The sequence below is a fragment of the Rhinoderma darwinii genome, chromosome 5 (assembly GCF_050947455.1).
Source record: "Rhinoderma darwinii isolate aRhiDar2 chromosome 5, aRhiDar2.hap1, whole genome shotgun sequence".
Lineage (NCBI taxonomy): Eukaryota > Metazoa > Chordata > Amphibia > Anura > Rhinodermatidae > Rhinoderma > Rhinoderma darwinii.
The window spans coordinates 266,538,451-266,563,934 of record NC_134691.1 but is presented as its reverse complement, the minus strand read 5'-3'; the positions used below and the strand labels follow the sequence as shown (position 1 = coordinate 266,563,934).

Here is a 25,484-nt window from a genome sequence, read left to right as displayed (position 1 = left end):
AATTCTATGAATTGTATTCACACATGTAGCAAAGGGAGAAAATCTTTAAAAATATTTATCTGCACTTTCTAATGAATTTATTGCAAACTATATATTGATTCTATTATTATTATGATTTATTATTTTGCATGTTATATAGTTTCAATTGAATACCGAAGGGTACTGTCAAATATTTATTATAAGCATGTATTTTTTATTAAATATCTTTCTTCCCTTTTGTTTGAAAGGAATATTATTTCAAAATTAAGTTGCACAAATGGGAATTGAATAACTTTGGTTTCCTACATTGTAATCTAAACTCGTGTAAAATACAATAAAATCCATATGACTAAGCTTTTCTTCTGTCTTTATGATTATTTCCATGACAGTACAGCTCAATCTAGCAGATCACTTTTGGTACATGGTGGAATGAAAGCTTCACAGCATGTATGTGAAGTAAACAAATGACAACATAGAACTGAGCCTCTAAGACATTTTTCAAGAACCTTGTTAAATCTGTGTTGCTGTGAGGAAAAGGTGAGTGTAACTGATAAATTGATCACAGAGTATAAGGGCACATTCACACGTGGCGGAATTGCTGTGGAATTCTCCAGCGGCCGTTTTTTCCATTTGTTTCAATACATTTTTAGGCAAATTAGTTCAGACGTTGCGAAAAACTCCGCTGCGGACCATAGGCTGCGTTGCAGAATTTTCAGTCCGCAGCATGCACTGTCTGTTGCGGAGAAGAAGCAGAATTTCCCTGCGTATTTCAGCCTTTGCAATGCAAAAACTGAAATCTGTGGCAAGTCCGCTGTGTTTTCTGCAACGTCTGAATTACCTGTCAAATATGCAAATGTTGGTGCAGATTCGTTGCGTAATTGCCCCAAAGCTGCACCAACATTTGCAGCGGAAAAACTCTGCCACGTCTGAACGTGCCCTTAGGGCTCATGTACAGGAACGTATTATGACTTCCTACAATCTCCGAGTCACAGTAGGGAACCCATAGACATCTATTGGGCTCTACTGTAGTCACCTATGACACCAATTTTATATGGCATCTGACGCCATACTATAGACGTAGAATAGCGCCACACGTAGCACCACACAATGGCACACAGAATGCCTATAGCTCTGAATTAGAGTGCTGCAAGGACTCCATGTGCCACAGGAGGGCATCCAGACATACTCTGCTATGTGCATGAGGCCTATGTTAAAACAGAATATAGATATATTCCAAATGCTCTATCTACATTGGCAGAATATGTATCCAAAGTTAGCTGCGCTTTAATGAGTACATTCCGCAGGATGGTCAATCCACTTTATGTATGCTATATTTAAAGGGAATCTGTCAGCAGTCTTGCTGCCCCAAAATACTGACAGTATTAGATTGGTGATGTGAAAAGCAGTTAAACATACTTATGTTGATGTTCATAGTAGTAGCATCACTAAGAAAAATATGTTTTAATCCATCACGCACCTCGATGTCAAGTGTTTACTGGACGTTTTTTTAAGCAGTGAAGTGTCCTGCACTTTCAGTAGTAAACTCTCCCAAACGCCTCCCCTCTGCTCTTGAGTGATGGCTGTAGCGGTCCCTTGCGTCATATGACATGCTATCCAGAGGACCGCTACAGCCATCCCTCAAGAGCAGAAACTTCACTGGTTAAGGAACGCCCAGCGGACACTTGGCATCACAGCGCGTGATGGATTGAAACTTCGTTTTATCGGTTTTGCTACTACATTGGACATCAACATAGGTGTATGTTTAAACTGGTTTCCATATCACCTATATAGAACTGTCAGCAGTTTGGGTGACTCAAAACCGCTGACAGTTTCCCTTTAAATCCAAATATGAACTAGAAGTATTTGTGATGGTAATGTGACTTGAAAATGTGTACTTATATTTTTCACATATGTACAATCTATTCAGACTTAGTAAATGGAGTTTAATCGCGGTTATGTCACAGCTTCAACAAAAATTGTCAGTGTTGCCCACAGCAACCGATCACATTTGAGCTTTTTCATGGTAGTGACTTGATTGGTTGCTATGGGCTACACTGAAACTTTTTGTTTAATTTTTATGTATGAGGGAACAAAGCGGGAACAAAATTAGAGAAGATTTCTCTGTATACAAATAATTGTCTGAAAACTACATAAAAAAATCTTGACATTTATGTAGTAAAATCTTTAGATGGGTATGCTGGGACCATTGACGTCGTCTACAAGGGGTAAATCTCTAAATCCTCCAAGCCTTTTCCAGCACACCGCAGCAGAGCTCTCATAACAACAGCTAGTTCATAAGATTATTCAGTCACAATAGAATATTCGCTCCCATATCGGCTTCCTCTAGAGTCTAGACAACTCTCCTGCTGTACAAACTAGACAATTATTGTCTGTCAAAATAGTAAAATAGTAAAAGCAGTATAAAAAAATTGCTAGCAAATGGGGCATACAACTCTCCAGAAAACCTGCCTTAAAACAAGTGCAACATTAAATTATTTAAAAAAAAAAATGTACTCCATATAAACGGCAGAGGGTGAATGCTGGTGTAGCACATTAATATGTGCCCCAAATACTCTGCATTATATTGGGTGACAAAATCATGGAGATCGAAACATGTCAACCACGAGTGACAGCAACGGTTGCTAAAAAGCCTGTAAACTTATTTTAGCATTGTCTAACCAACATAGCACATGCTCAAATCTTTCATTAGCTAGTGTTCCACAATAAATTATCACCTAATACATTAAAGGGGTTGTGGGAAAATAAAGGTCTGCTTTTTCCCCAGAAACAGTGCCACTCTTGTCCATGGTCTGTGGCTAGCAGATCCATTTTTTTTTACACAACCCTGTAATGAATGTTCCCTAAAGGTAAGTCTTCCCTATAAGTAATCTTTTGTAAGCTCTAACCTTCTACTTAAAGACACAATAACACTTTAGGACTGTATTTCTGATACATACAAATTTGCTATAGCTTTAATGTGGTTATTGATCTTACCTTTTAGTGAGATGTATAGAAGGTGTCCAGCTCAGCTACATTTGAATAATCCATTGATTTCATCTCAAATATTACTGGTGGGTTTTACTTATTCCATTTCACAAACTGATGGAAGCTAGAGTATAAAAAAAAATGGTATAATTTAGTTACATTGAACACAACTATATACAAATCCATTGTTTGTCACTGGACCATCCAGATCATTAATTCAATAATCTCAAAGCCTAGAGGATTCACTAGAAAGGCAGATGGAGCAGCATATTTCATTTTCTGAAGATTTCAGATTCTTTATTCTTCGTCCTGTTTTAATTAAATCATCTGCACTGGAAGACAATGATTTATGACGTCTCATCAAAGGTTCCCAAACCGCTTTTATGTTTAGAACAAGGGAAAAACGGTCAGATAAAAAAAAAGTAGAATACAATCTCTACACTGGGTCCTCCCGTAAATGTGAGGAAACAAAAAAAATCACTATATTTTCATACTAGTTGAACAGCACTGGACAGTAAGAAATTAAAGGGGTTATCCGGGGACCAAAAATTGCATTGCAATAATATATTTATGTTAAACTAAGTAACTTACTAATATACTTTCATTAAAAATTCAGTGCTAAATGGTGCAGTTCAAACCCCATGAATTATTCAGGAAGTGCTGTAGTTTTTCTGATAGTGATGACGCTCCGACACGGCCCCACGTGACTGAGCTCTTGCTTCATGTACTGTTCGTGAACATGACCGCAAGGGGCTGTCACATTGCCTATTGCTTGAGTCCCGAGCAGAGTATCAGCTAGCGCTTTTCTCGGTCACCACAACTTCTGCCGATGTCACTGTCACTGTCCATATATGGACAATGAAGTCGGCAGCACTACTGGAGTCCCCGAGCAGAGCATCAGCTGCGATTGGAAACCCCTGAATTGACGAAATATGGACGTCGGGAGCAGTGCTGGAGTCCCGAGCAAAGCGCTAGCAGATACTCTGCTCGGGACTCAAGCAATAGGCAATAAATAAAAACGACCAAATTGCTGTTTTCTGGTCACCTTAGTGCTCTTGCACACGGCCAAGTCCTGCCATCATAGACATTTATGATGCTAGGAGTCTCTGCCTGCCCACGGACCTGCTGTTCCGTACTGTATCATATCAGACTCCTAGCATCATAAATGTCTATGATGGCAGAACGGTTGTGTGCAAGAGGTGTCAGCTCCCCAAAAACACAGAATAAGAAGTGATCAAAATGGCGCATGAACCCCAAAACGGTACCAATATAAACGACGGCACGCCTCGCAAAAAGTAAGCCCTCATACCACTGAATCGACAGAAAAGCAAAACAGTGATGGCTCTCAGAATAAGGCGACACATAACACATTATTTTTATAAAAGTGGTAAAACATAAAAAATAAATATAAATTTGGTATCGGCGTAATCGTATCTACACGTAGAATAAAGTGAACTTGTAGTTTTTACCAACTGATGGACGCTGTAAAAACAAAACCCCCCAAAAAAGGAGCAATCACGTTTTTTTGCCAATTTCACCCCACAAATATCCCAGGTCATTATGTGGTACATTAAATGGTAAATTAAAAACTACAACCTGTCCCACAAAAAACAAGCCCTCATATGTCAACAGAAAAATAAAAATGTTATGGCTTTTGGAAGGCGGGGAGGAAAAAATGGAAATGAAAAAATGCCATTAAAGGGTTACATTTATTTGAACTAGACATTAATAATTGCTATCTATGCAATTCCTCAATTCCTCATTTAGTTTTAGTTAATGGTGAACAATTCGTGACTACTGAGATACTGGGACCATGATCATACAGAATACTCTATACAATTTAGTACAATATGCACAGTTGTCAATGGAATTTGTGTATTTTAGCATGGGATCCTAATGATCCTCGTAGAGGCGAGTTTGACAGTGTATGGACTTTCTATGAGCCTGTACACCGCTCTGCTCGGCTCTCCGTAGTCACAGTCGAAGGGACATAGTTGAGCGCTTCTGCCCCTCCGGTTTAGCGGATGGTGGTCTCGGCACACGGACCACCACTGATCAAAGCTTTTGACATGTCACTATAACATGTCAGAAATTTACCATAACCATATTCTTTAAATAGCAGTCTATTTTGTTCGTATCCCGTGTTCTGACCACAGACAACAATGGAAACAAATGCAAACTGCTGACCACAAAGACAAAAAAAGTCCCAAACCCTATACCAGTGAATGGATTTGTTACAGACAGATATGGATGTGTTTTTTTTGTATTTTTTATTTTTTTTGTAATTAAATAACATAACAAAAATTATATCAGCCCTTTGTTAAGCTTCCTACCAATCAATGCATTAGTGTATCCTTCACTGGAATCATTTTAATTTCACTCTATTTTCAGACGCTTTGAATATATACAGTTTATGTTTCATTTTTACACATTTTCCTCTTTCAGTGTATAGTAGATTTTCATTTCCTTGTGGTGTTTGCTTTTATTTTATTTTTTGCATCCGGTTTACAGCTGACAGTGATAACCTATTCACAGGATCCATTTGTTTCCACTGTGGATGTTCTATTATGTGCTTGAGTTTTCATCTCTATTCACTTGGATGAAGCAGATCTGTTTGTTCTGCACAAAGGAGCTACTCCAAGACTTTGTGAATAAAGAGGCCTGGAGCACTTTGATTGTAAAGAAATTGTTACACAGGGCACAATGGAGCGGCTATAGGAAGAGTTGGTTTTCAGAGCTAGGGGAGACTTGTCTGTATTTTCCAGCTGTAGAATCTGGAAGCATGAAATAAATACCTCGGCTCCTATTTATTGCATACTTGCTTCCCGGAAGTGCAGGCGAGTCTCCCAGACGAATACCATGTGTCACTTTCTTGCAATGGATAAGAAACTCTCAGGCGCATAGATGAGTTAACTTTCTTAATTTCTAAGCTTAGGCCACTGTGACATTTTGTCACTGTAAGGGCACATTCAGACGTGGCGGAATTGCTGTGGAATTCTGCTACGGACAGTCTGCAGTGGAATTCTCCAGCGTCCGTTTTTTACATTTGTTTCAATCATTTTTAGGCTAGTTAGTTCAGACGTTGCGGAAAACTCAGCTGCGGACCATAGGCTGTGGTGCAGAATTTTCAGTCTGTTGCGGAGAAGAAGCAGAATTTCACTGCGTATTTCAGCCTTTGCAATGCAAAAACTGAAATCTGTGGCAAGTCCGCTGTGTTTTCTGCAACGTCTGAATTACCTGCCAGATATGCAAATGTTGGTGCAGACTCGTTGCGTAATTGCCCCAAATTTGCAGCAACATTTGCAGCGGAAAAATTCTGCCACGTCTTAACGTGCCCTAAGGGTATGTTCACACGGCTTATTTTCTGCCTTTTTTCAGGCCGTAAACGGCTGAAGAACGGAGGGAAAATTGGAAGCAGAACACCTCCAAACATTTGCCCATTGATTTCAATGGGGAAAACGGCGTTCTGTTCCGACAGGACATTTTTATACACGGCCGTTTTGAAGAAATGTCGCGTAAAAAGAAGCCCCGTAAAAAGAAGTGCATGTTACTTCTTGGGACGTTTTTGGAGCCGTTTTTCATTGACTCTATAGAAAAACAGCTCCAAAATCGACCGTAAAAAACGCAGCGAAAAACGCGAGTTTGCTTAAAAAACGGCTGAAAATGAGGAGCTGTTTTCCTTTGAAAACAGCTCCATATTTTCAGACATTTTTTGTTAAGCGTGTGAACATACCCTTATGGGGAATGTATGGCTGGCTTCGTAATGAATGTGCTTGGCCTGGCAAATCTTTAGGGACACAGTGTCTGACACTGTTATGGAAGCACTATGACTGTCAGTATTATGGGTCCTCTGTGACTAGCACTATTCTGTGACAAATGTGAATGTCACTGTTATTTAGGTTCTGCTCGAAATTCTTGGGTCATAGTCAGAGTATTTGAAGGTGGAGCTTAAAAAAAGCTTCAATTAATTTTTATAAATTTTGGGCAAACAATGCTTAATGGAAGGCACAGCAGCACAGTGTGTATCACAGCTCTTAGGTACATGGGTTTTATTCTTGACTATGTCATTATCTGCAACCAGATTAAATGTTCAACTTGTGGGTGTCCAACCACCTTCCAAATATAAACCTTTTAAAATGAATCCTAGCATGTGCATGACTAAGACAGAAAATGGAGTCAATCTTTGGCGTAGAGTCAATCTTTGCACAGTATATCAATCTAGTCAATCTTTATATAATGTATCAGTGCTATATGAAAAAAAACAAAAAAACTGGTGAAGATAAGGCTAGAATTCTACAAGGGCACAGCTATGCCTTAGAATATTCGTAAAATTGCAGAATTTCTGCCACTGAGTTGTGACTTCAATATGACTTGCAAGCTACCTTGTGACCATTACAAAACGTTTATCACGGTTGGATTTTGGGTCAATTGCATCTTCAAGTCATCTCACAATTTTACGTTGCCTCAGGCGCAGTGCAGTGGAGCCCTAACCTTATAGTATTTAGTAAAAAAAAATCCTATCAGGTACTAAGACCATAATGCACCTCATGTAGAAATACTATTTAGAATAAATATTGTCAATGTTTCATTAACCAATTTTTTTCAAAAAAACGTTCTCATAATATGAATTTTTTTTATGATTTAAATTATGAAGTTGAAACAGAATTATTAAACTCTTCATTCCATTCTTGGTTATGAACTAAAATGTGTTCTACTTGGAAGTTTAGGTTTCATGGAGCTCTTTATACATAATATTCTGACTTTATATTTTAGGTCTACTATTCTCCGTTTTTTACCTCTCCAAAAAATTCCTGAAGCTGTTTCCTATTGGTTGACTTCAGAAATAACCTTATTTGCATAATATACCAGTTTTAGTTTTTTCCTGTAATTTCATTGTTTCATGTTTGTTTTATATACTCAGTGGTTGTAATCTGGATTAGATGTTTTTGTGTACACCGATGAATTATACTTGGTTTCTACATGATGTATTCGTTCATTCAGCATGTGCTTTTTTCTTACTTTGTTCCTAGTCTAACTCTGCCTACAAACCACTATCTACTAATAGCCGTCTGTAGCTGGATGCTACCCCTACACAAGAGCACAGACAGACAATCGGAAATTTCTACGTCAAGATGATTGATGGCGTTTGGTCATTAATCTGAAAAATTCTGCACTATCTGAAGTAACCAGAGAGCTGAAAATTGGACAGGATAAAAGAGGAGACAGCCCTGTTGAGACTAAATGTTTTTCAGTTGAAGCTTGAGAAGTAATAAAAAGCTGCATATATAATGCTATAACACTAATCTTAGAAGAACTGCCAGTTGCAGAAGTAGAGTTATTTCTTCCTGTCACATAGGAATTTAATGGAAGTTATTTTATAGGGACACTGATTTATTTTACCCTGCTTGTACCATGCAGTTCTCCTGGAAACACTGGGCCTCATGTATACATATTGAAGGAAAGCAAAGGAACATAGTAACCAGTTTCCAGCTTTTATGTTTTCAAGTATTAGCATAGACTAGGAGATCTAACTGGTTCCTATGGGAAATTGCTCAATTTTTAACCTGAATTAGTTTACATAAATGTTGCCCAATATGTTTATAAATTTAGACCTTTACATAACAATTTTTATTTAATTATCATAAATCTATCTCAATGGGGCGTGTCCCTAGACAATCTGACACTACAATCACTACTCACACTGTCAGACTATGTTGCGGCACACCCTATTCACAAGGAGAGTGGTAACGCACAGTTGTCAATTTATTCATTTCCAGGGGGAATAACAGAGGAACAGAACAACGCAGACTTCTAAGAATAGCAGTGTTATTTTATGGGGAATGCAAGTATTGGCTAAAACAGACAAGTCAGAAGATCTGACAACTCCCCTTTAAAACCTATGACCGTTTGCTACACAGTGAAACAATATATCTCTATCTATTTATCTATCTATCTATCTATCTATCTATCTATCTATCTATCTATCTATCTATCTATCTATCTATCTATCTATCTATCTATCTATCTATCTATCTATCTATCTATCTATCTATCATCACAGTGTATATATCTATATACTATATATATAATTTATATATAGTTTCTTATTATTTTTTAAATTTTATATATATATATATATATATATATATATATATACATACTGTATATATATATATGGTGTCTGTTGCTGTAGTGCTGCACTTGTGGGGGGACGTGGCCCAGAGCCAAGGAGGCTTGGCACGGTCTGTTAGCATGGGTGCTTTTGGACCACTGCGTTGCTCCCTCTGCAGGAGTGGTGCTGCGGTGGCGGGGGCCGCCATGCGGTGCTGCAGCCGATAGAGTAGGGACCCACTTAAAAGAGGTCGCCGTGAAGTGGCAAGTGGGCTTATACAGTTTGATCAAAATGTTTACAAAGAACCTCATGTTCATGTTTCTAAATTATGCCTAGCGGCTCAGATCAACGTATATATTCTGGATTGTGCGGTCCATGTATAGTTTCTCACAATGCTGATATATATATATATATATATATATATATATATATATACATACACACACACACATATATATATATATATATACATTTATTTTTTTTCTAGTATTTCCCTGCAGCTTTCAATTATTTTATACTCTTTACCAACTAGGCATAGATCAGTAAAGTCTATCACTTGGGCCATATTTAATGGTATATATCAGAATGTATGTACTTTGTCCCTGGTGGTTTAGCACTTTATTAGATTAGTATTCAATATGCATTCTATCAATAACAGGATATTGTATGACAGAGATAATCCGGGTCTTTATAGGTCTAGAGTTGTTCACTGCTTAAGGAAATCAAAGTTATCAGGTTATTTGGGTCAGAAGCTATTAGAGGCCTGTTACGTACATTGTTCAACTAAGGTCACAGAAATCTTTTGTCCATATTTGTCCAAAGCATTCAAATGGCTTACAATGTATGAGAGAAATAAGTTTTCAATAACTCTTCTTTACAAGAAGCAGATTTATGAAGTCATGTGAAATATTAGGGTGGGGTACCTTGTGGCCATCAAAAAAACGATTCCAGTCATACATAACATATCCATGGACATTTCAAAATTCATTATAAACTCAGTGACAATATAATCTCGTTACAGTATTGTTTTTTTTTTTTATCAAAGCTGGTCATCTCGCACTACACATCTCAGGATGATGAGAGGAAAGGTAAGGAAGAACACATCTGCATAGGGCTTGCTCTATTGTGTTTTCAAAAATTTACTAATTTTGGTGAAAATTGGCACAGTTTAGTAAAATTTTGATGAAAATTTGCGCCGTTTGGTACAATTTTGATGTTTGCACATTATTAGACACTTTTTAAAAGTGTTCTGAAAAGGTGGTGTGGCTTAACAAGTAAGGGGTGTGGCTTGTCAGAAAATGCGCCAGTGTGCGCCAAAAATGCATGAGAAATAAGCCAAACCAAAAGTGGTATAAGGAAGAGAAAAGTGTCGCACCATAAATGAGGTGAGATGAGCTTCTAGCCTCAGGCGGCTGCCTGCTGCCTCACTGAGGCGGCGTCGGCGCCACTGAAGCCAGCCGCCACCCCCTCCTCCACTAATTGTACCTGCATCTATAGGACGCAGATACAATTGCATGCATAAGCGTTCCGTGCCCGACCATTTAGTGCCTTACAATGACGTTGATTGGCCGGGTAGAATGACTTGCTCTGCCAATCAGCACCTTTCATCAATGCTAGTGGCCGCTTCCGCTGTTGAAAGGAGCTGATTGGCGGGGCAAGTCATTCTGACCTGCCAATCAGCGCTTTTCAATGACGCTAGCGGCGTGATGACATCATCGTGCCGCTTCCGTTGTTGAAAGGCGCTGATTGGCGGGGCAAGTAATTTTGCCCTGGCAATCAGCGCCTTTCAATGATGCAAGCGGTGCGATGACATCATCGTGCCACTTGCGTAATTCAGCCCCAGCAGACCTGCTCAGAAAAGAGCAGGCCTGCATTGACACAGGACGGCTCGGGAACGGGATCACAGTGAGTTTGTAAAGTTTTTTTCTTACACTTAAAAGTGTGTGGCAATATCTACAGGGGGTGCTATATGTGGGGCACAATCTACAGGTGAGGCTATATGTAAAGCACTATATAAAGGGGGGGGCTATATGTGGGGCACTATATACAGGGGAGATATATGTGGGGCACAATCTACAGGGGGGCTATGTGTAGTGCACTATATACAGGGGAAGCTATATGTGAGGCACTACCTACAGGGGGCTATATGTGAGGCACTATCTACAGGGGGGCTCTATCTACAGGGGGCTATATATAGTGCACTATATATAAGGGGAGCTATAGGTGAGCCACTATCTACAGGGGGCTATATGTGGTGCACTATCTACAGGGGAAGCTATGTGTGAGGCACTATATACAAGGGAAGCTATGTGTGAGGCACTATCTACAGGGGGGCTATATGTGGGGCACAATCTACAGGGAAGGCTATATGTGGGACACTATCTACAGGGGGGCTATATGTGGGGCACTATCTACAGGGGGTGCTATATGTAGAGCGCTATCTATAAGGAGGTATATATGTAGGGCACTATCTACAGGGGCTCTATGTAGGGCACTATCTACAGGGGATCTATGTAGGGCACTATCTACAGGGGGCTATATGGGGGGCACTATCTACAGGGAGCATTGTGTGTGTGGGACACAGCGTATGGCGCTATTATAATCAGGGACACAGTGTATGGTTCTATTGTATTTAGGGCATAGTGTGTAAGGATTTTATCTTCGTTTATAGGTGCAGAAATGTTTGAAGACATCTGAGCGGCAAACTGCAGAAATGGGCTGTGGCCGGGAGAAGTCATCATAGAGGTCTGGACTGGATGGAGAAGAAAAGTGAAAAGTGAATCACTTAATGTAAATGTTTATTCTGCCTCTAATCAGTACTGTAGTCACTATATGATCTGCAGAGAAATTATGGGTGGTATGATTTTCTTTGTGAAACAGCAACTCCCAGCATATCCTTACCATTGTTCGGGCCATGCTGGGAACTGTAGTTTTATGACCTATATGGCAGGGGTTGCACTAAATTGAGCTGTATTTGTGCTGGTGCTGTATTTATTTACTGAGCTTGGTTCTGGTGCTGTATATATGTACCGAGCTTGGTTCTGAAGCTGTATATATGTTCTGAGCTTGGTTCTGGTGTTGTACTTATGTGCTGAGCTTAATTTTGGTGTTGTGTATATATAGTGAGCTTGTTTCTGGTACTGTATATATGTCAGAGCTTGGTTCTGATGCTGTAATTATATACTACTGTTTTTTAGGATATATTTATAATAACTAAATTGCAGGGCAGATGGAATTGTTTTCAAGTAGTTGCATATTTAACCACTTCCCAACATTTGTCGCATGGATACGTCATGGAAAGCTAGTGCATCCCGCATTTTGCCATATCCATACGACAAATGGTGGACATTGGCTCATAAGCTGAGTCGGTGCCACCATCCCCGGGTGTCAGCTGTATGTTACAGCCGACACCCTGAGGTAATGTTGGGGACTGAAGTTTGCTCCGATCCCCGCCATTAACCCTTTAAATGCAACGGTCAAAAGCAATCGCTGCATTTAAGGGGTTTGCAGCTCATCAGCACCCCAGCAATGAAATTGCCGTGGTGCCGGTAGCTGTAAAGGCAACAGGACGCCTAACATTAGCCTCCCGGTATGCTTAGTATGGAAGCCTTTCAGGCCCCGCTCGGAGGCAGAGCCTAAAAGGCTTCTGTAAGCCGGCAAAATGAGCCGGCGTAATCAGTGGGGGATGTCAGCTGTTTGTTATTAGATGTATGTCAGCTGTATGTAATGTATTAGAAAAAAAATCTGATAGTTGGACCTTCAAATCCCCTAGTGGGACTAAAGAAAAGTGTAAAAAAAAAGTGAAATAAAAGTGAAAAAAAGTTGTAAAAAATATAATAAAAATTTCAAGTAATAAAATAAAACACAATCGCCCTTTTTCACTTATCAAGTCCTTTATTATTGAAAAAAATGAATAAACTATACATATTTGGTATCGCCGCGTCCGTAACGGCCTGAACTATAAAAATATTATGTTATTTATTCCACGCGGTGAACAGCATAAAAAAAAAAGTTAAAAAACAGTGCCAGAATTTCTGTTTTTTGGTCACTTTGCCCTACAAAAATTGAAATAATAAGTGATCAAAAAGTCTCATGTATCAAAAAATGGTACCTATAAAAACTATAGCTCGTCTTGCAAAAAACAAGCCCCCATACAGCTCCGTTGACTACATATTTTACAAGTTATGTTTCTCAGAGCATGGCGACTGAAAAAATACATTCTTTTTACAAAAGTAATTTTATTGTGCAAAAAGTCGTAAAACACAAAATAGTGCTATAAATTAGGTATCACCGGAATCGTACTGGCCCACAGAATAAAGTTAACATGATATTTATAATGCATGGTGAATGCTGTATAAAAAAAAATTAAAAACTATGCCAGAATTGCTGTTTTTTGGTCACCTTGCTTCCCAAAAGATAGGATAAAAAGTGATCAAAAAGTCGACTGTACCAATAATAACTAAAGCTCGTCCCACAAAAAAACAGCCCTCATGCCACTACGTCTATGAAAAAATAAAATTAGTTAAGGCTCCAATAAGTCAGGAAATAAAAAATATGCAGTTGTGCAGACCCAAGGGGGAACATTTCTTGTTTCAAGAGGCGATTTATCAAGACCCTAAAATTAGGGAACCAGGAATGGTGGGGTCCAAACATATCTGCTGGAAGAGAAGGTGATAGTATTATACCAGGACAACACTTTCCCAGCAAAATTCCCCAAACTGCAAAGGTGCGGATTGTTGACCAAAAGGGGGACCATTTATCAGCGTGACACTGGCCTGTGCATAGAGGATTGCTTCACAGCGTAACACACATCTATGGATTATTTTATTGTTTGTTTTTTTAGCCCATTATTATATCACCTGACTATGCCCCTAATGTACTCTGCCCAGCTTACTTAGACCCCCCACATTATAAACTGAAATACCAGCAATACTCCAAGCAAAACTATTACCAAGCAAAATCCAGGCTCCAAAAGCCAAATGGTGCTCCCTCCCTTCTGAGCCCTACAGTGTGCCCAAACCGCTGTTTACTTCCACATATATGGCATAGCCATATCCGGGAGAAACCTTTTATCAATTTTTGGGGTGTGTGTCTCCAGTGGCACAAGCTGGGCACGACATATTTGCCACTGAAATGGCATATCTAGGGAAAAATTAAACATTTTTCTTTGCACCATCCGCAGCACAATCATCTATGGAAAAGACCTGTGGGGTCAAAATGCTCACTATACCCCTTAATAAATGCCTTGAGGGGTGCAGTTTCAAAAATGGGGTCACTTCTCAGGCGTTTCTTTTATTATTTCACATCAGAGCCTCTGGAATTGTGAACAAATACTTTGTAAATTGCTAAATTAGGCCTGAATTTTGCATGGTACTCTTTCACTCCTGAGCCCTGTCGAATGTTCAGGCAAAAGATTAGGGCCACATGTAGGGTGGCCGGGAAACACAGCATAATAATTAGAGAGCTGTCTTGTTATGGTGGCATATAGAAAAAAAATCCCATTTTTACTCTGCAACATCGAGTGCACACTAATTGATGCAAAACACCTGCGGGGATAACATGCTCACTACATTTCCACTGTTTTGCTCCCACAGGGTCTTTGCAAAAGTGACATGGTGTTAAGAAACCAATCCAGCAAAATCTGTACTCCAAAAGCCAAATGGTGCTCCTTCTCTTCTGATCCTTGCCGTGTGCCCAAACAGCAGTTTATGACCACATATGGGGTATTTCCGTACTCCAGAAAAGTTGCTTTACAAATTTTGGGGTTCATTTTTTTTTGATTTGTTGAGAAATAGTACAAATTTGGAGCTAAAGCTACGTCTTATTGAAGAAAAAGGATTGTTTTTATTTTCACTGCCCAATTCTAATAAAATCTATGAAACACCTGTGGGGTCAAAATGCTCACCACACCCCTAGATGAATTCCTCAAGTGGTGTAGTTTCCTAAATGGAGTCACTTTTTGGGTGTTTTCACTGTTTTGGTCCCTCAGGGGCTTTGCAAATGCGACATGGCCTCCGCAAACCATTCCTGCTAAATTGATCTCCCAAAGCCAAATGGCGCTCTTTCCCTTCTAAGCCCTGCTGCGTGTCCAAACAGCCGTTTATGACCACATGTGGGCTATTGTTTTACTCGGAAGAAATTGCTGTACAAATGTTGCAGTGTTTTTTCTCTTTAGTCCTTGTGGATATGAGAAAAAATTAGCTAAACCTACATTTTCTTTGAAAAAATTTAGATTTTCATTTTCACGGCCTACTTCCAAGAATTTCTGCAATAAACTTGTGTGGTCAAAATGCTCACTATACCCCAAGATAATGTCCTTGAGGGGTCTAGTTTCCCAAATGGGGTCACTCTTGGGGGATTTCCCCTGTTTTGGCACTGCAAGAGCCCTTCAAACCTGACATGGTGCCTAAAATATATTCTAATAAAAAGGAGGCCCAAAATCCACTAGGTGCTCCTTTGCTTCTGAGGCCTGTGTTTCAGTCCAGTTGCACGCTAGGGCCACATGTGGGATATTTCCTAAAACTGAAAAACCTGGGCAATAAATCTTGAGTTGCGTTTCTCTGGTAAAACTTCATGTGTTACAAAAAAAAATAATGAAAAATGAATTTCTGCAAAAAAAAAATATTAAATTTGTAAATTTCACCTCTACTTTGCTTTACTTCCTGTGAAACGTCTCAATGGTTAAGAAGCTTTCTAAATGCTGTTTTGAATACTTTGAGGGGTGGAGTTTTTAAAATGGGGTGACTTATTGGGGGTTTCAAATATATATAAGTCCCTCAAAGCCACTTCACAACTGAACTGGCCCCTGTCAAAATAGCCTTTTGAAATTTTCTTGAAAATGGGAGAAATTGCTGCTAAAGTCCTAAGCCTTGTAACGTCCTAGAAAAATAAAAGGATGTTCAAAAAACGATGCCAATCTAAAGTAATCATATGGGGGATGTTAATTAGCAACAATTGTGTATGGTATAACTGCCTGTCAAGCAGATCCATTGAGGGTATGTTCACACGCAGTGTTCTCAGGCGTATTTTGGGCGTTTACGCCTCGAAAAATGCCTGAAAAAAAACAGAAGCTGAAGACCTACAAACATCTGCCCATTGAAATCAATGGGAAAAACGGAATTTAGTTCATACGGGGCATGTCACTTCTTGAGGCGTTTTTTTGGAGCTGATTTTCCATTGAACACTATGAAAAACTCCTCAAAAGAAGCCAGAAAGAAAGACTCAAAAGAAGCTCCAAATTAAAAGAAGCTTCATTTTCAGCTTCAAAAACGCCTGAAAATCAGAGGCTGTTTTCTCTGAAAACTGCTCAGTATTTTCAGACTTTTTGGTTAAGTGTGTGAACATACACTTAAATTTAGAAAAATTCTAATTTTTGAAATTTTTCGCTAAATGTTGGTGTTTTTCACAATTAAATACTGAATGTATCGAGCAAATTTTGCCAGTAACATAAAGTCAAATGTATCACGAGAAAACAATCTCAGAATCGCTTGGATAGGTAAAAGCATTCCGTAGTTATTACCACATAAAGTGAAACATGTCAGATTTGAAAAATGAGGCTCTCTCAGGAAGGTCAAAAGTGGCCAAAGCGGGGAGGGGTTAATGGGAACCTGTCAGGTAGTTTTAACCCCTTGAACCGCCACCATGCAGTAATACATGACCTGACAATATTTCCAAACATTCACCTGTATGTTTTTATTCAGATGCAGCAAAATATATAAAATCAACTCTTAAAACGGTGCACACTTTATGCTAATTACTCATTAAAGGTTCATGTGGCGGTGCCGCTATCCTGAAGAGTCACAGAGTCCTGCCTCCAAACCCATCTTTCCATTCTTGATTGACATCCCCCTGGCTGATATACATCACTACAAGTCTCCTCCAACTTTCTTAGATGCGCCATTGCCTTGTACTACTTGGGCACGCACCGTGCAGCGAGATGTACTCAGCCCAACTGCACCGCGCATGCCAGTACAAGGCAACGGCGCATTCGCAAGAGTTGGAGGAGGCTGTTAGTGATGTAGAACAGCCAGGGGGATGTCAATCAAAATTTCGGGGGCGCAATTTCAATTTTCGGCTCAGACAGCAGAAAAGCTAGAATTGGCCCTGCCAACAGGTCATGCAAGATGCACAAAAATTATCAGGTAGCATGCACCTCTGTGATAAATTGGGCACATTTTTTGGCTACCTGGTCTAAATTTATGTTGTCTAACTATTAGACAGCATTAGTAAATGTGAGCCAGTATTCCTCAAATAACATTCTGCTAATACCACTGCGTCTGAATTTGATCATATATTCTATTCACTTAAATGGCTAAAATCTTCAGAATGAAAAACACAGCTTAACTGCAGTATGTGCATTGTCAGTCAGGGTAGGTTTTAGAAAAAGACAGTGATACCACGGGTCGGATACACTGCGTAAAAACTGTGCAGCATATCCTACCTGGAACAGTTTAATAAAACAAACGACCAAACTTACCCCCTTCCTCACTTCTGCGCGTATTGCGACCTCCCAAGATGACGTTGCAGGCTATGTGTGACATTGCAGCCTGTGATTGGCTGCAGCGGCCACATGAAATGAAACGTCACCCCAGGAGGTCGGACTGCAGGAAGGAAAGAGCTCTAGGCAAGTATGATTTTTTTTTTCCTGAGTTGCGATTTTTGCAGCGGAATTACTGCGATTCCGCCGAAAAACTCGCGACACTTGTCTTTCTGTTGCAGGTTTTGCATGCCCATTGAATTTAATGGGGACAACCCGCAAAAGAAAAATAATGAAAACGCAACATAAATTTACATTCTGCGGATTTAAACTCCGCAGCGCAGTTAAATTTATTAACGATTATGCTGCGGTTTTTTTCCGCAGCGTGGGCATAAGATTTTCTAAATCTCACCCACTTTGCTGCTACTGTAAATGCTGCAGAATTTCCTCGCAAAAGTCTGTTGCGGAAATTCCTCAGCGTGTACGCTCCTTGGGAACCTGGCCTCAGGATGAGGAGGTATAGAGCTTTTTCTGAGAATTATTATTTTCATCTCAATTGCAGAGCATACACAGTAGATAATCTGTGACTACATGGCATCATTGTCTCATGTATGAATAGCTAATCCTAGATTTACATTTGGTTCTAGTCGGTGAACATATTCTGTGAGCAAAGGAATCTAAAGATTGACTAGGATGCTGCAAGTATTCTTCTTTTAATGCTTCAGACACTTCCTTTACTTAAACTGGCCAATCTTAGTAAATGTGGGCCGATGACTCCTTTCATTACCCTGACTTTTCACTCAGTAACCTTGTGTGGTTTAACAAAGTCCAAACCTCTGACTTCACTATTTCTTTTATAATAAGAACAATACCTCACTAGACACTTTTCAAAGGGGGTTTGGCTTAAAATGCACTGACATGCGGCAAAAATATGCCAAATTGGCACAAAAAATTGGCATAAACTAAGCCAACCAAGAGGTGGCATATGCAAGAGCAAAATTTATAACATGTCAAGCATGATGCACCAAATTTATCAAACAGTGTGCGCCATAAATTCGGCACATCTTCTGACTGCCTGGTCTAAGTTTACACTCTCTAAATGTTATGCAGTATTAGTTAATCTTCCCCAGTGTTATGTGTTATGGTAACCAGTATGCATAAGTCTGTAGGTCAGTGCCACAAATCTACCTGCAAATTACAGTAATGATCTCCATAGAAAGAACTGTAGTCAACAAACCAAGACTTACACTACCGTTCAAAAGTTTGGGGTCACCCAGACAATTTTGTGTTTTCCATGAAAACTCACACTTATATTTATTAAATGAGTTGCAAAATGACTAGAAAATATAGTCAAGACATTGACAAGGTTAGAAATAATGATTTTTATTTCAAATAATAATTTTCTCCTTCAAACTTTGCTTTCGTCAAAGAATGCTCCATTTGCAGCAATTACAGCATTGCAGACCTTTGGCATTCTAGCTGTTAATTTGCTGAGGTAATCGGGAGAAATTTCACCCCATCCTTCCAGAAGGCCCTCCCACAAGTTGGATTGGCTTGATGGGCACCTCTTGCGTACCATACGGTCAAGCTGCTCCCACAACAGCTCTATGGGGTTGAGATCTGCTGACTGCGCTGGCCACTCCATTACAGATAGAATACCAGCTGCCTGCTTCTTCCCCAAATAGTTCTTGCATAATTTGGAGGTGTGCTTTGGGTCATTGTCCTGTTGTAGGATGAAATTGGCTCCAATCAAGCGCTGTCCACAGGGTATAGCATGGCGTTGCAAAATGGAGTGATAGCCTTCCTTATTCAAAATCTCTTTTACCTTGTACAAATCTCCCACTTTACCAGCATCAAAGCAACCCCAGACCATCACATTACCTCCACCATGCTTGACAGATGGCGTCAGGCACTCTTCTAGCATCTTTTCAGTTGTTCTGCATCTCAAAAATGTTCTTCTGTGTGATCCAAACACCTCAAACTTCGATTCGTCTGTCCATAACACTTTTTTCCAATCGTCCTCTGTCCAATGTCTGTGTGCTTTTGCCCATATTAATCTTTTCCTTTTATTAGCCAGTCTAAGATATGGCTTTTTCTTTGCCACTCTGCCCTGAAGGCCAGCATCCCGGAGTTGCCTCTTCACTGTAGACGTTGACACTGGCGTTTTGCGGGTACTATTTAATGAAGCTGCCAGTTGAGGACCTGTGAGGCGTCTATTTCTCAAACTAGAGACTCTAATGTACTTGTCTTGTTGCTCAGTTGTGCAGCGGGGCCTCCCACTTCTCTTTCTACTCTGGTTAGAGCCTGTGTGTGCTGTCCTCTGAAGGGAGTAGTACACACCGTTGTAGGAAATCTTCAGTTTCTTAGCAATTTCTCGCATGGAATAGCCTTCATTTCTAAGAACAAGAATAGACTGTCGAGTTTCACATGAAGGCTCTCTTTTTCTAGCCATTTTGAGAGTTTAACCCCTTAACGCTCCATGACCTACTATTAGGTCATGCTAACTGTAGCGTTCGCGCTCAGTGACCTAATAGTAGGTCATGGAGTAAACACGGCGCCGTTCGCGCGGGGCGCGTTCATGAGCTGTGATAGCTGCTGTTTCCGACAGCAGACTATCACTGCTCAATGTGCCGGGACCGATCGCGGAGCTCCCCCGCCGATTAACCCCTCAGAAGCCGCGTTCAATAGCGATCGCGGCTTCTTAGGGGTTAATCCGCCATCGCCGGCCTGCTACACGATAGCGGCCGGCGATGGTGACTATGGCAACCGGACACCAAACAATGGCGTCCGGCTATGCCATAGACGGAAGCCTAGTGGGTCCTGACAACGTCAGGACCCACTATGCTTGCTGTCAGTGAGTAGCTGACAGCTCTAATACACTGCACTACGCATGTAGTGCAGTGTATTAGAATAGCGATCATGGCCTCGTGCCCTCAAGTCCCCTAGTGGGACAAAGTAATAAAGTAAAAAAAAAGTTAAAAAAAGATGTGTAAAAATAAGAAAATAAAAGTTTTAAAAGTAATAAAAGTAAAAGTCCCACTTTTTCCCTTATCAGTCATTTATAATTAATTTAAATATATAAACAAACAAATAAACTATACATAATTGGTATCGCCGCGTCCGTAACGGCCTGAACTACAAAATTATTTTGTTATTTATCCCGCACGGTGAACGCTGTAAAAAAATATATTAATAAACCGTACCACAATCACAATTGTTTGGTCACTTCACCTCCCAAAAAATGGAATAAAAAGAGATCAAAAAGTCGCATGTACCGAAAAATGGTAATGATTGAAACTACAGTTCGTTACGCAAAAAATAAGTCCTCGCACGGCTTTATTGATTGAAAAATAAAAACGTTCTGGCTCTTAGAATAAGGTAACACAAAAAGTGAATGATTGTTTACAAAACGTATTTTATTGTGCAAACGCCATAAGACATAAAAAAAAACTATAAACCTCTGGTATCGACGTGATCGTATCACCCCGCAGAATAAAGTGAATATGTCATTTATAGCGCACGGTGAACGCTGTAAAAAAAAAAGTATACAAAAACAATAGTGGAATTGCTGTTTATTAGTCACCACGCCACCTAAAAATGGAATAAAAACTGATCAAAAAGCCGCATGCACCCCAAGAAAACTACAATGGATTCCTCAAGGGGTCTAGTTTCAAAATTGGGGTAACTTTTGGGGGGTTTCCAATGTTTTGGCACCACAAGACCTCTTCAAACCGGACATGGTGCCTAATAAAAAAGAGGGCTCAAAATCCGCTAGGTGTCCTTTGCTTCGGAGGCCGGTGCTTCAGTCCATTACCGCCCGAGGGCAACATGTGGAATATTTCTCTAAACTGCAGAATCTGGGCAATAAGTATTAAGTTGCGTTTCTCTGATAAATCATTTTGTGTTATTAAAAAAATGGTATAAAAAGAGTAAATTTCACCTCTACTTTGCTCTAAATTTCTGTGAAACACCTAAAGGGTTCATAAACTTTCTAAATGCTGTTGTGAATACTTTGAGGGGTCTAGTTTCTAAAATGGGGTGTTTGATAGGGGTTTCTAATATATGGGCCCCTCAAAGCAACTTCAGAAATGAACTGGAACCTAAAAAAATAAATAAATGAGGCAATACTTCGCTTCTTACATTATACGGATAATGAGCCGTGCCCACCCCGAGATTACCCCAGTTTTGACCGTTTGTGTAAACGGAGACCCCTATTAGACCGTTTCAGTGCCCGGTTTTCCCAAGCATACACCCCCGAGAAGTGTTTTTCTATTGATGAGTCCCTGGTACATTTTAAAGGGAGTTTTCAATTCCGCCAGTACCTGCCAGGTAAGAGGGCAAGGTATGGCGTGAAGATGTATAAGCTGTGCGAGAGTGCATCAGGGTATACCTACAGATTTAGGATATATGAAGGAAAGGCCACCCGCAAACCAGACTGCATCCTGGACTACAATAGGTACATGGGAGGGATGGATTTGTCAAATCAAGTCCTGAAGCCCTACAGCGCCATGCGGTGTGGTATAAGAAGCTGGCCGGGCACATCATACAGATGGCTTTGTACAATGCGTACGTGCTACGTCGATGTGCAGGCCAGAGGGGAACTTTCCTGGAATTTCAAGATCTAATCTTTAGGGACCAGGAAGGGGGGGCACCCAGTACTTCTGGAAGTGAGGCCACACGCATCGTACCAGGGCAACACTTTCCAGGAGAAGTTCCCCAAACCGGTGGAAAGGGAAAGAGTCAAAAGAGGTGCAGAGTCTGCTATAAGAGGGGGATAAGGAAGAACACAATATACCAATGTGACACGTGTCCCGAAAAACCAGGGCTCTGTATAAAAGATTGTTTTAAAATGTATCATACATCCCTTGATTTTTAATTTACCCTGATGCACTCCGCACAGCTTACCCCCCTCATCTTTCCCTTCTGAGCCCTGCCGTATGCCCAGGCAGCTGATAACAGCCACATGTAGGGTATTGCCGTACCCAGGAGAACCCACATTACAATTTAAGGGGTGTATATCTCCGGTGGCGCATGCTGGGCACACTATATTGGACACTGAAATGGCATATATATATATAAAATTGCAAATCTCACACTGCACCATCTGCTGCGCATTATCTTTTACACAGTACCTGTGGGGTCAAAATGCTCACTACACCTCTAGATGAATGTCTTAAGGGGTGTAGTTTTTAAAATGGGGTCACTTCTCGGGGGTTTCAACTGTACTGGTACCTTAGGGGCTTCTGCATACATGACTTAGCACCAGAAAAGCTCCAGTAGGCCAAATGGTGGTCCTTCCCTTCTAAGCCCTGCCGTGTGCCCAGGCAGCTGATAACAGCCACATGTAGGGTATTGCAGTACCCAGGAGAACCCACATTACAATTTAAGGGGTGTATATCTCCGGTGGCGCATGCTGGGCACACTATATCGGACACTGACATGCCATATATATATATAAAATTGCAAATCTCACTCTGCACCATCTGCTGCGCATTATCTTTTACACAGTACCTGTGGGGACAAAATGCTTACTACACCTCTAGATGAATGTCTTAAGGGGTGTAGTTTTTAAAATGGGGTCACTTCTCGGGGGTTTCAACTGTACTGGTACCTCAGGGGCTTCTGCATACATGACTTAGCACCAGAAAAGCTCCAGTAGGCCAAATGGTGGTCCTTTTCTTCTGAGCCCTCCCATGGGCCCAAACGGCAGTTTATCACCACAAATGGGGTATTGCCGCACTAAGGACAAATTGGGCAACAAAATGGGGTATGTTGTTCCTTGTGAAAATAAGAAATTTTGATCAAAAATGACATCTTATTGGAAAAAATATCATTTTTTTCATTTCACAGCCCAATTCAAATAGGTGCTCTGAAAAAACTGTGCGGTCAAAATGATAACAAAAACCATAAATGAATTCCTTGAGGGGTGTAGTTTCCAAAATGGGGTCACTTCTGGTGGGTTTCCATTGTTTTGATACCTCTGGGCCTCTGCAAATGCGACATGGCACCCGAAAACCAATCCAGCAAAATCTGGACTCCAACAAACACATAGCGCTCCTTTCCGTCTGAGCCCTCCCATGGGCCCAAACGGCAGTTTATCACCACAAATGGGGTATTGCCGCACTAAGGACAAATTGGGCAACAAAATGGGGTATGTTGTTCCCTGTGAAAATAAGAAATTTTGATCAAAAATGACATCTTATTGGAAAAAATATAATTTTTTTCATTTCACAGCCCAATTCAAATAGGTGCTGTGAAAAAACTGTGCGGTCAAAATGATAACAAAAACCATAAATGAATTCCTTGAGGGGTGTAGTTTCCAAAATGGGGTCACTTCTGGTGGGTTTCCATTGCTTTGATACCTCTGGGGCTCTGCAAATGAGACATGGCACCCGAAAACCAATCCAGCAATATCTGGACTCCAACAAACACATAGCGCTCCTTTCCGTCTGAGCCCTCCCATGGGCCCAAACGGCAGTTTATCACCACAAATGGGGTATTGCCGCACTAAGGACAAATTGGGCAACAAAATGGGGTATGTTGTTCCCTGTGAAAATAAGAAATTTTGATCAAAAATGACATCTTATTGGAAAAAATATCATTTTTTTCATTTCACAGCCCAATTCAAATAGGTGCTGTGAAAAAACTGTGCTGTCAAAATGATAACAAAAACCATAAATGAATTCCTTGAGGGGTATAATTTCCAAAATGGGGTCACTTCTGGTGGGTTTCCATTGTTTTGATACCTCAACACCTCTTCAAACCTGGCATGCTGCCTAAAATATATTCTAATAAAAAAGAGGCCTCAAAATGCACTAGGTGCTTCTTTGCTTCTAGGGCTTGTGTTTTAGTCCACGAGCGCACTAGAGGCACATGTGGGACATTTCTAAAAACTGCAGAATCTGGACAATACATATTTAGTAGTATTTCTCTGGTAAAACCTTCTCTGTTACTAAAAAAAAATTGAATAAAATTGAAATTCAGCAGAAAAAATGAAATTTGCAAATTTCATTTCCACTTTGCTTTAATTCCTGTGAAATGCCTGAAGGGTTAAAAAACTTTCTATATGCTGTTTTGAATACTTTGAGGGGTCTAGTTTTTAAAATGGGGTGTTTTATGGGGGTTTCTAATACATAGGCCCCTCAAATCCACTTCAGAACTGAACTGGCACCTTCAAAAAAAGGCTTTTGAAATTTTCTTAAGAATTTGAGAAATTGCTGTTTATGTTCTAAGCCTTGTAACGTCCAAGAAAAATAAAATAATGTTCAAAAAACGATGCCAATCTAAAGTAGACATATGGGAAATGTGAACTAGTAACTATTTTGGGTGGTATAACCGTCTGTTTTTCAAGCAGATACATTTCTGAAAAATTCTATTTTTTGTAAATTTTCTCTAAATTTTGCAATTTTTCACAAATAAAGACTGAATATATCGACCAAATTTTACCACAAACATGAAGCCCAAAGTGTCACGAGAAAACAATCTCAGAATCGCTTGGATAGGTTTAAGCATTCCGACGTTATTACCACATAAAGTGAAATATGTCAGATTTGAAAAATGGGCTCTGAGCCTTAAGGCCCAAACTAGGCTGCGTCCTTAAGGGGTTAATAGAACCCACAAATTTAATGCTCCAGATTCTTAAGAAGCTCAAAGGAAGGTCAGTTTTATAGCTCCTCTAAACAGCAAAACTGTTTACAGCGGTGCTAACATAATTGCACAAGGGTTTTCAAGTGTTTTCGAATCATCCATTAGCCTTCTAACACAGTTAGCAAACACAATGTACCATTAGAACACTGGAGTGATGGTTGCTGGAAATGGGCCTCTAAACACCTATGTAGATATTGCATTAAAAATCAGACGTTTGCAGCTAGAATAGTCATTTAGCACATAAACAATGTATAAAGTGTATTTCTGATTCATTTAATGTTATCT

The 25,484-nt window shown here is 40.0% G+C and overlaps 1 protein-coding gene across 1 annotated transcript in view; it reads right to left on the bottom strand.

Moving 5' to 3' along the window:
* The window catches only part of TMEM108 (transmembrane protein 108), a 205,620-nt gene that overhangs the window by 163,338 nt on the left and 16,798 nt on the right, over window positions 1–25,484 (bottom strand). Inside the window, exon 2 of the mRNA XM_075828595.1 lies at window positions 2,974–3,088. The gene's annotated coding sequence lies outside the window, so the exon portion shown is untranslated. The remainder of the gene's footprint in view (window positions 1–2,973; window positions 3,089–25,484) is intronic.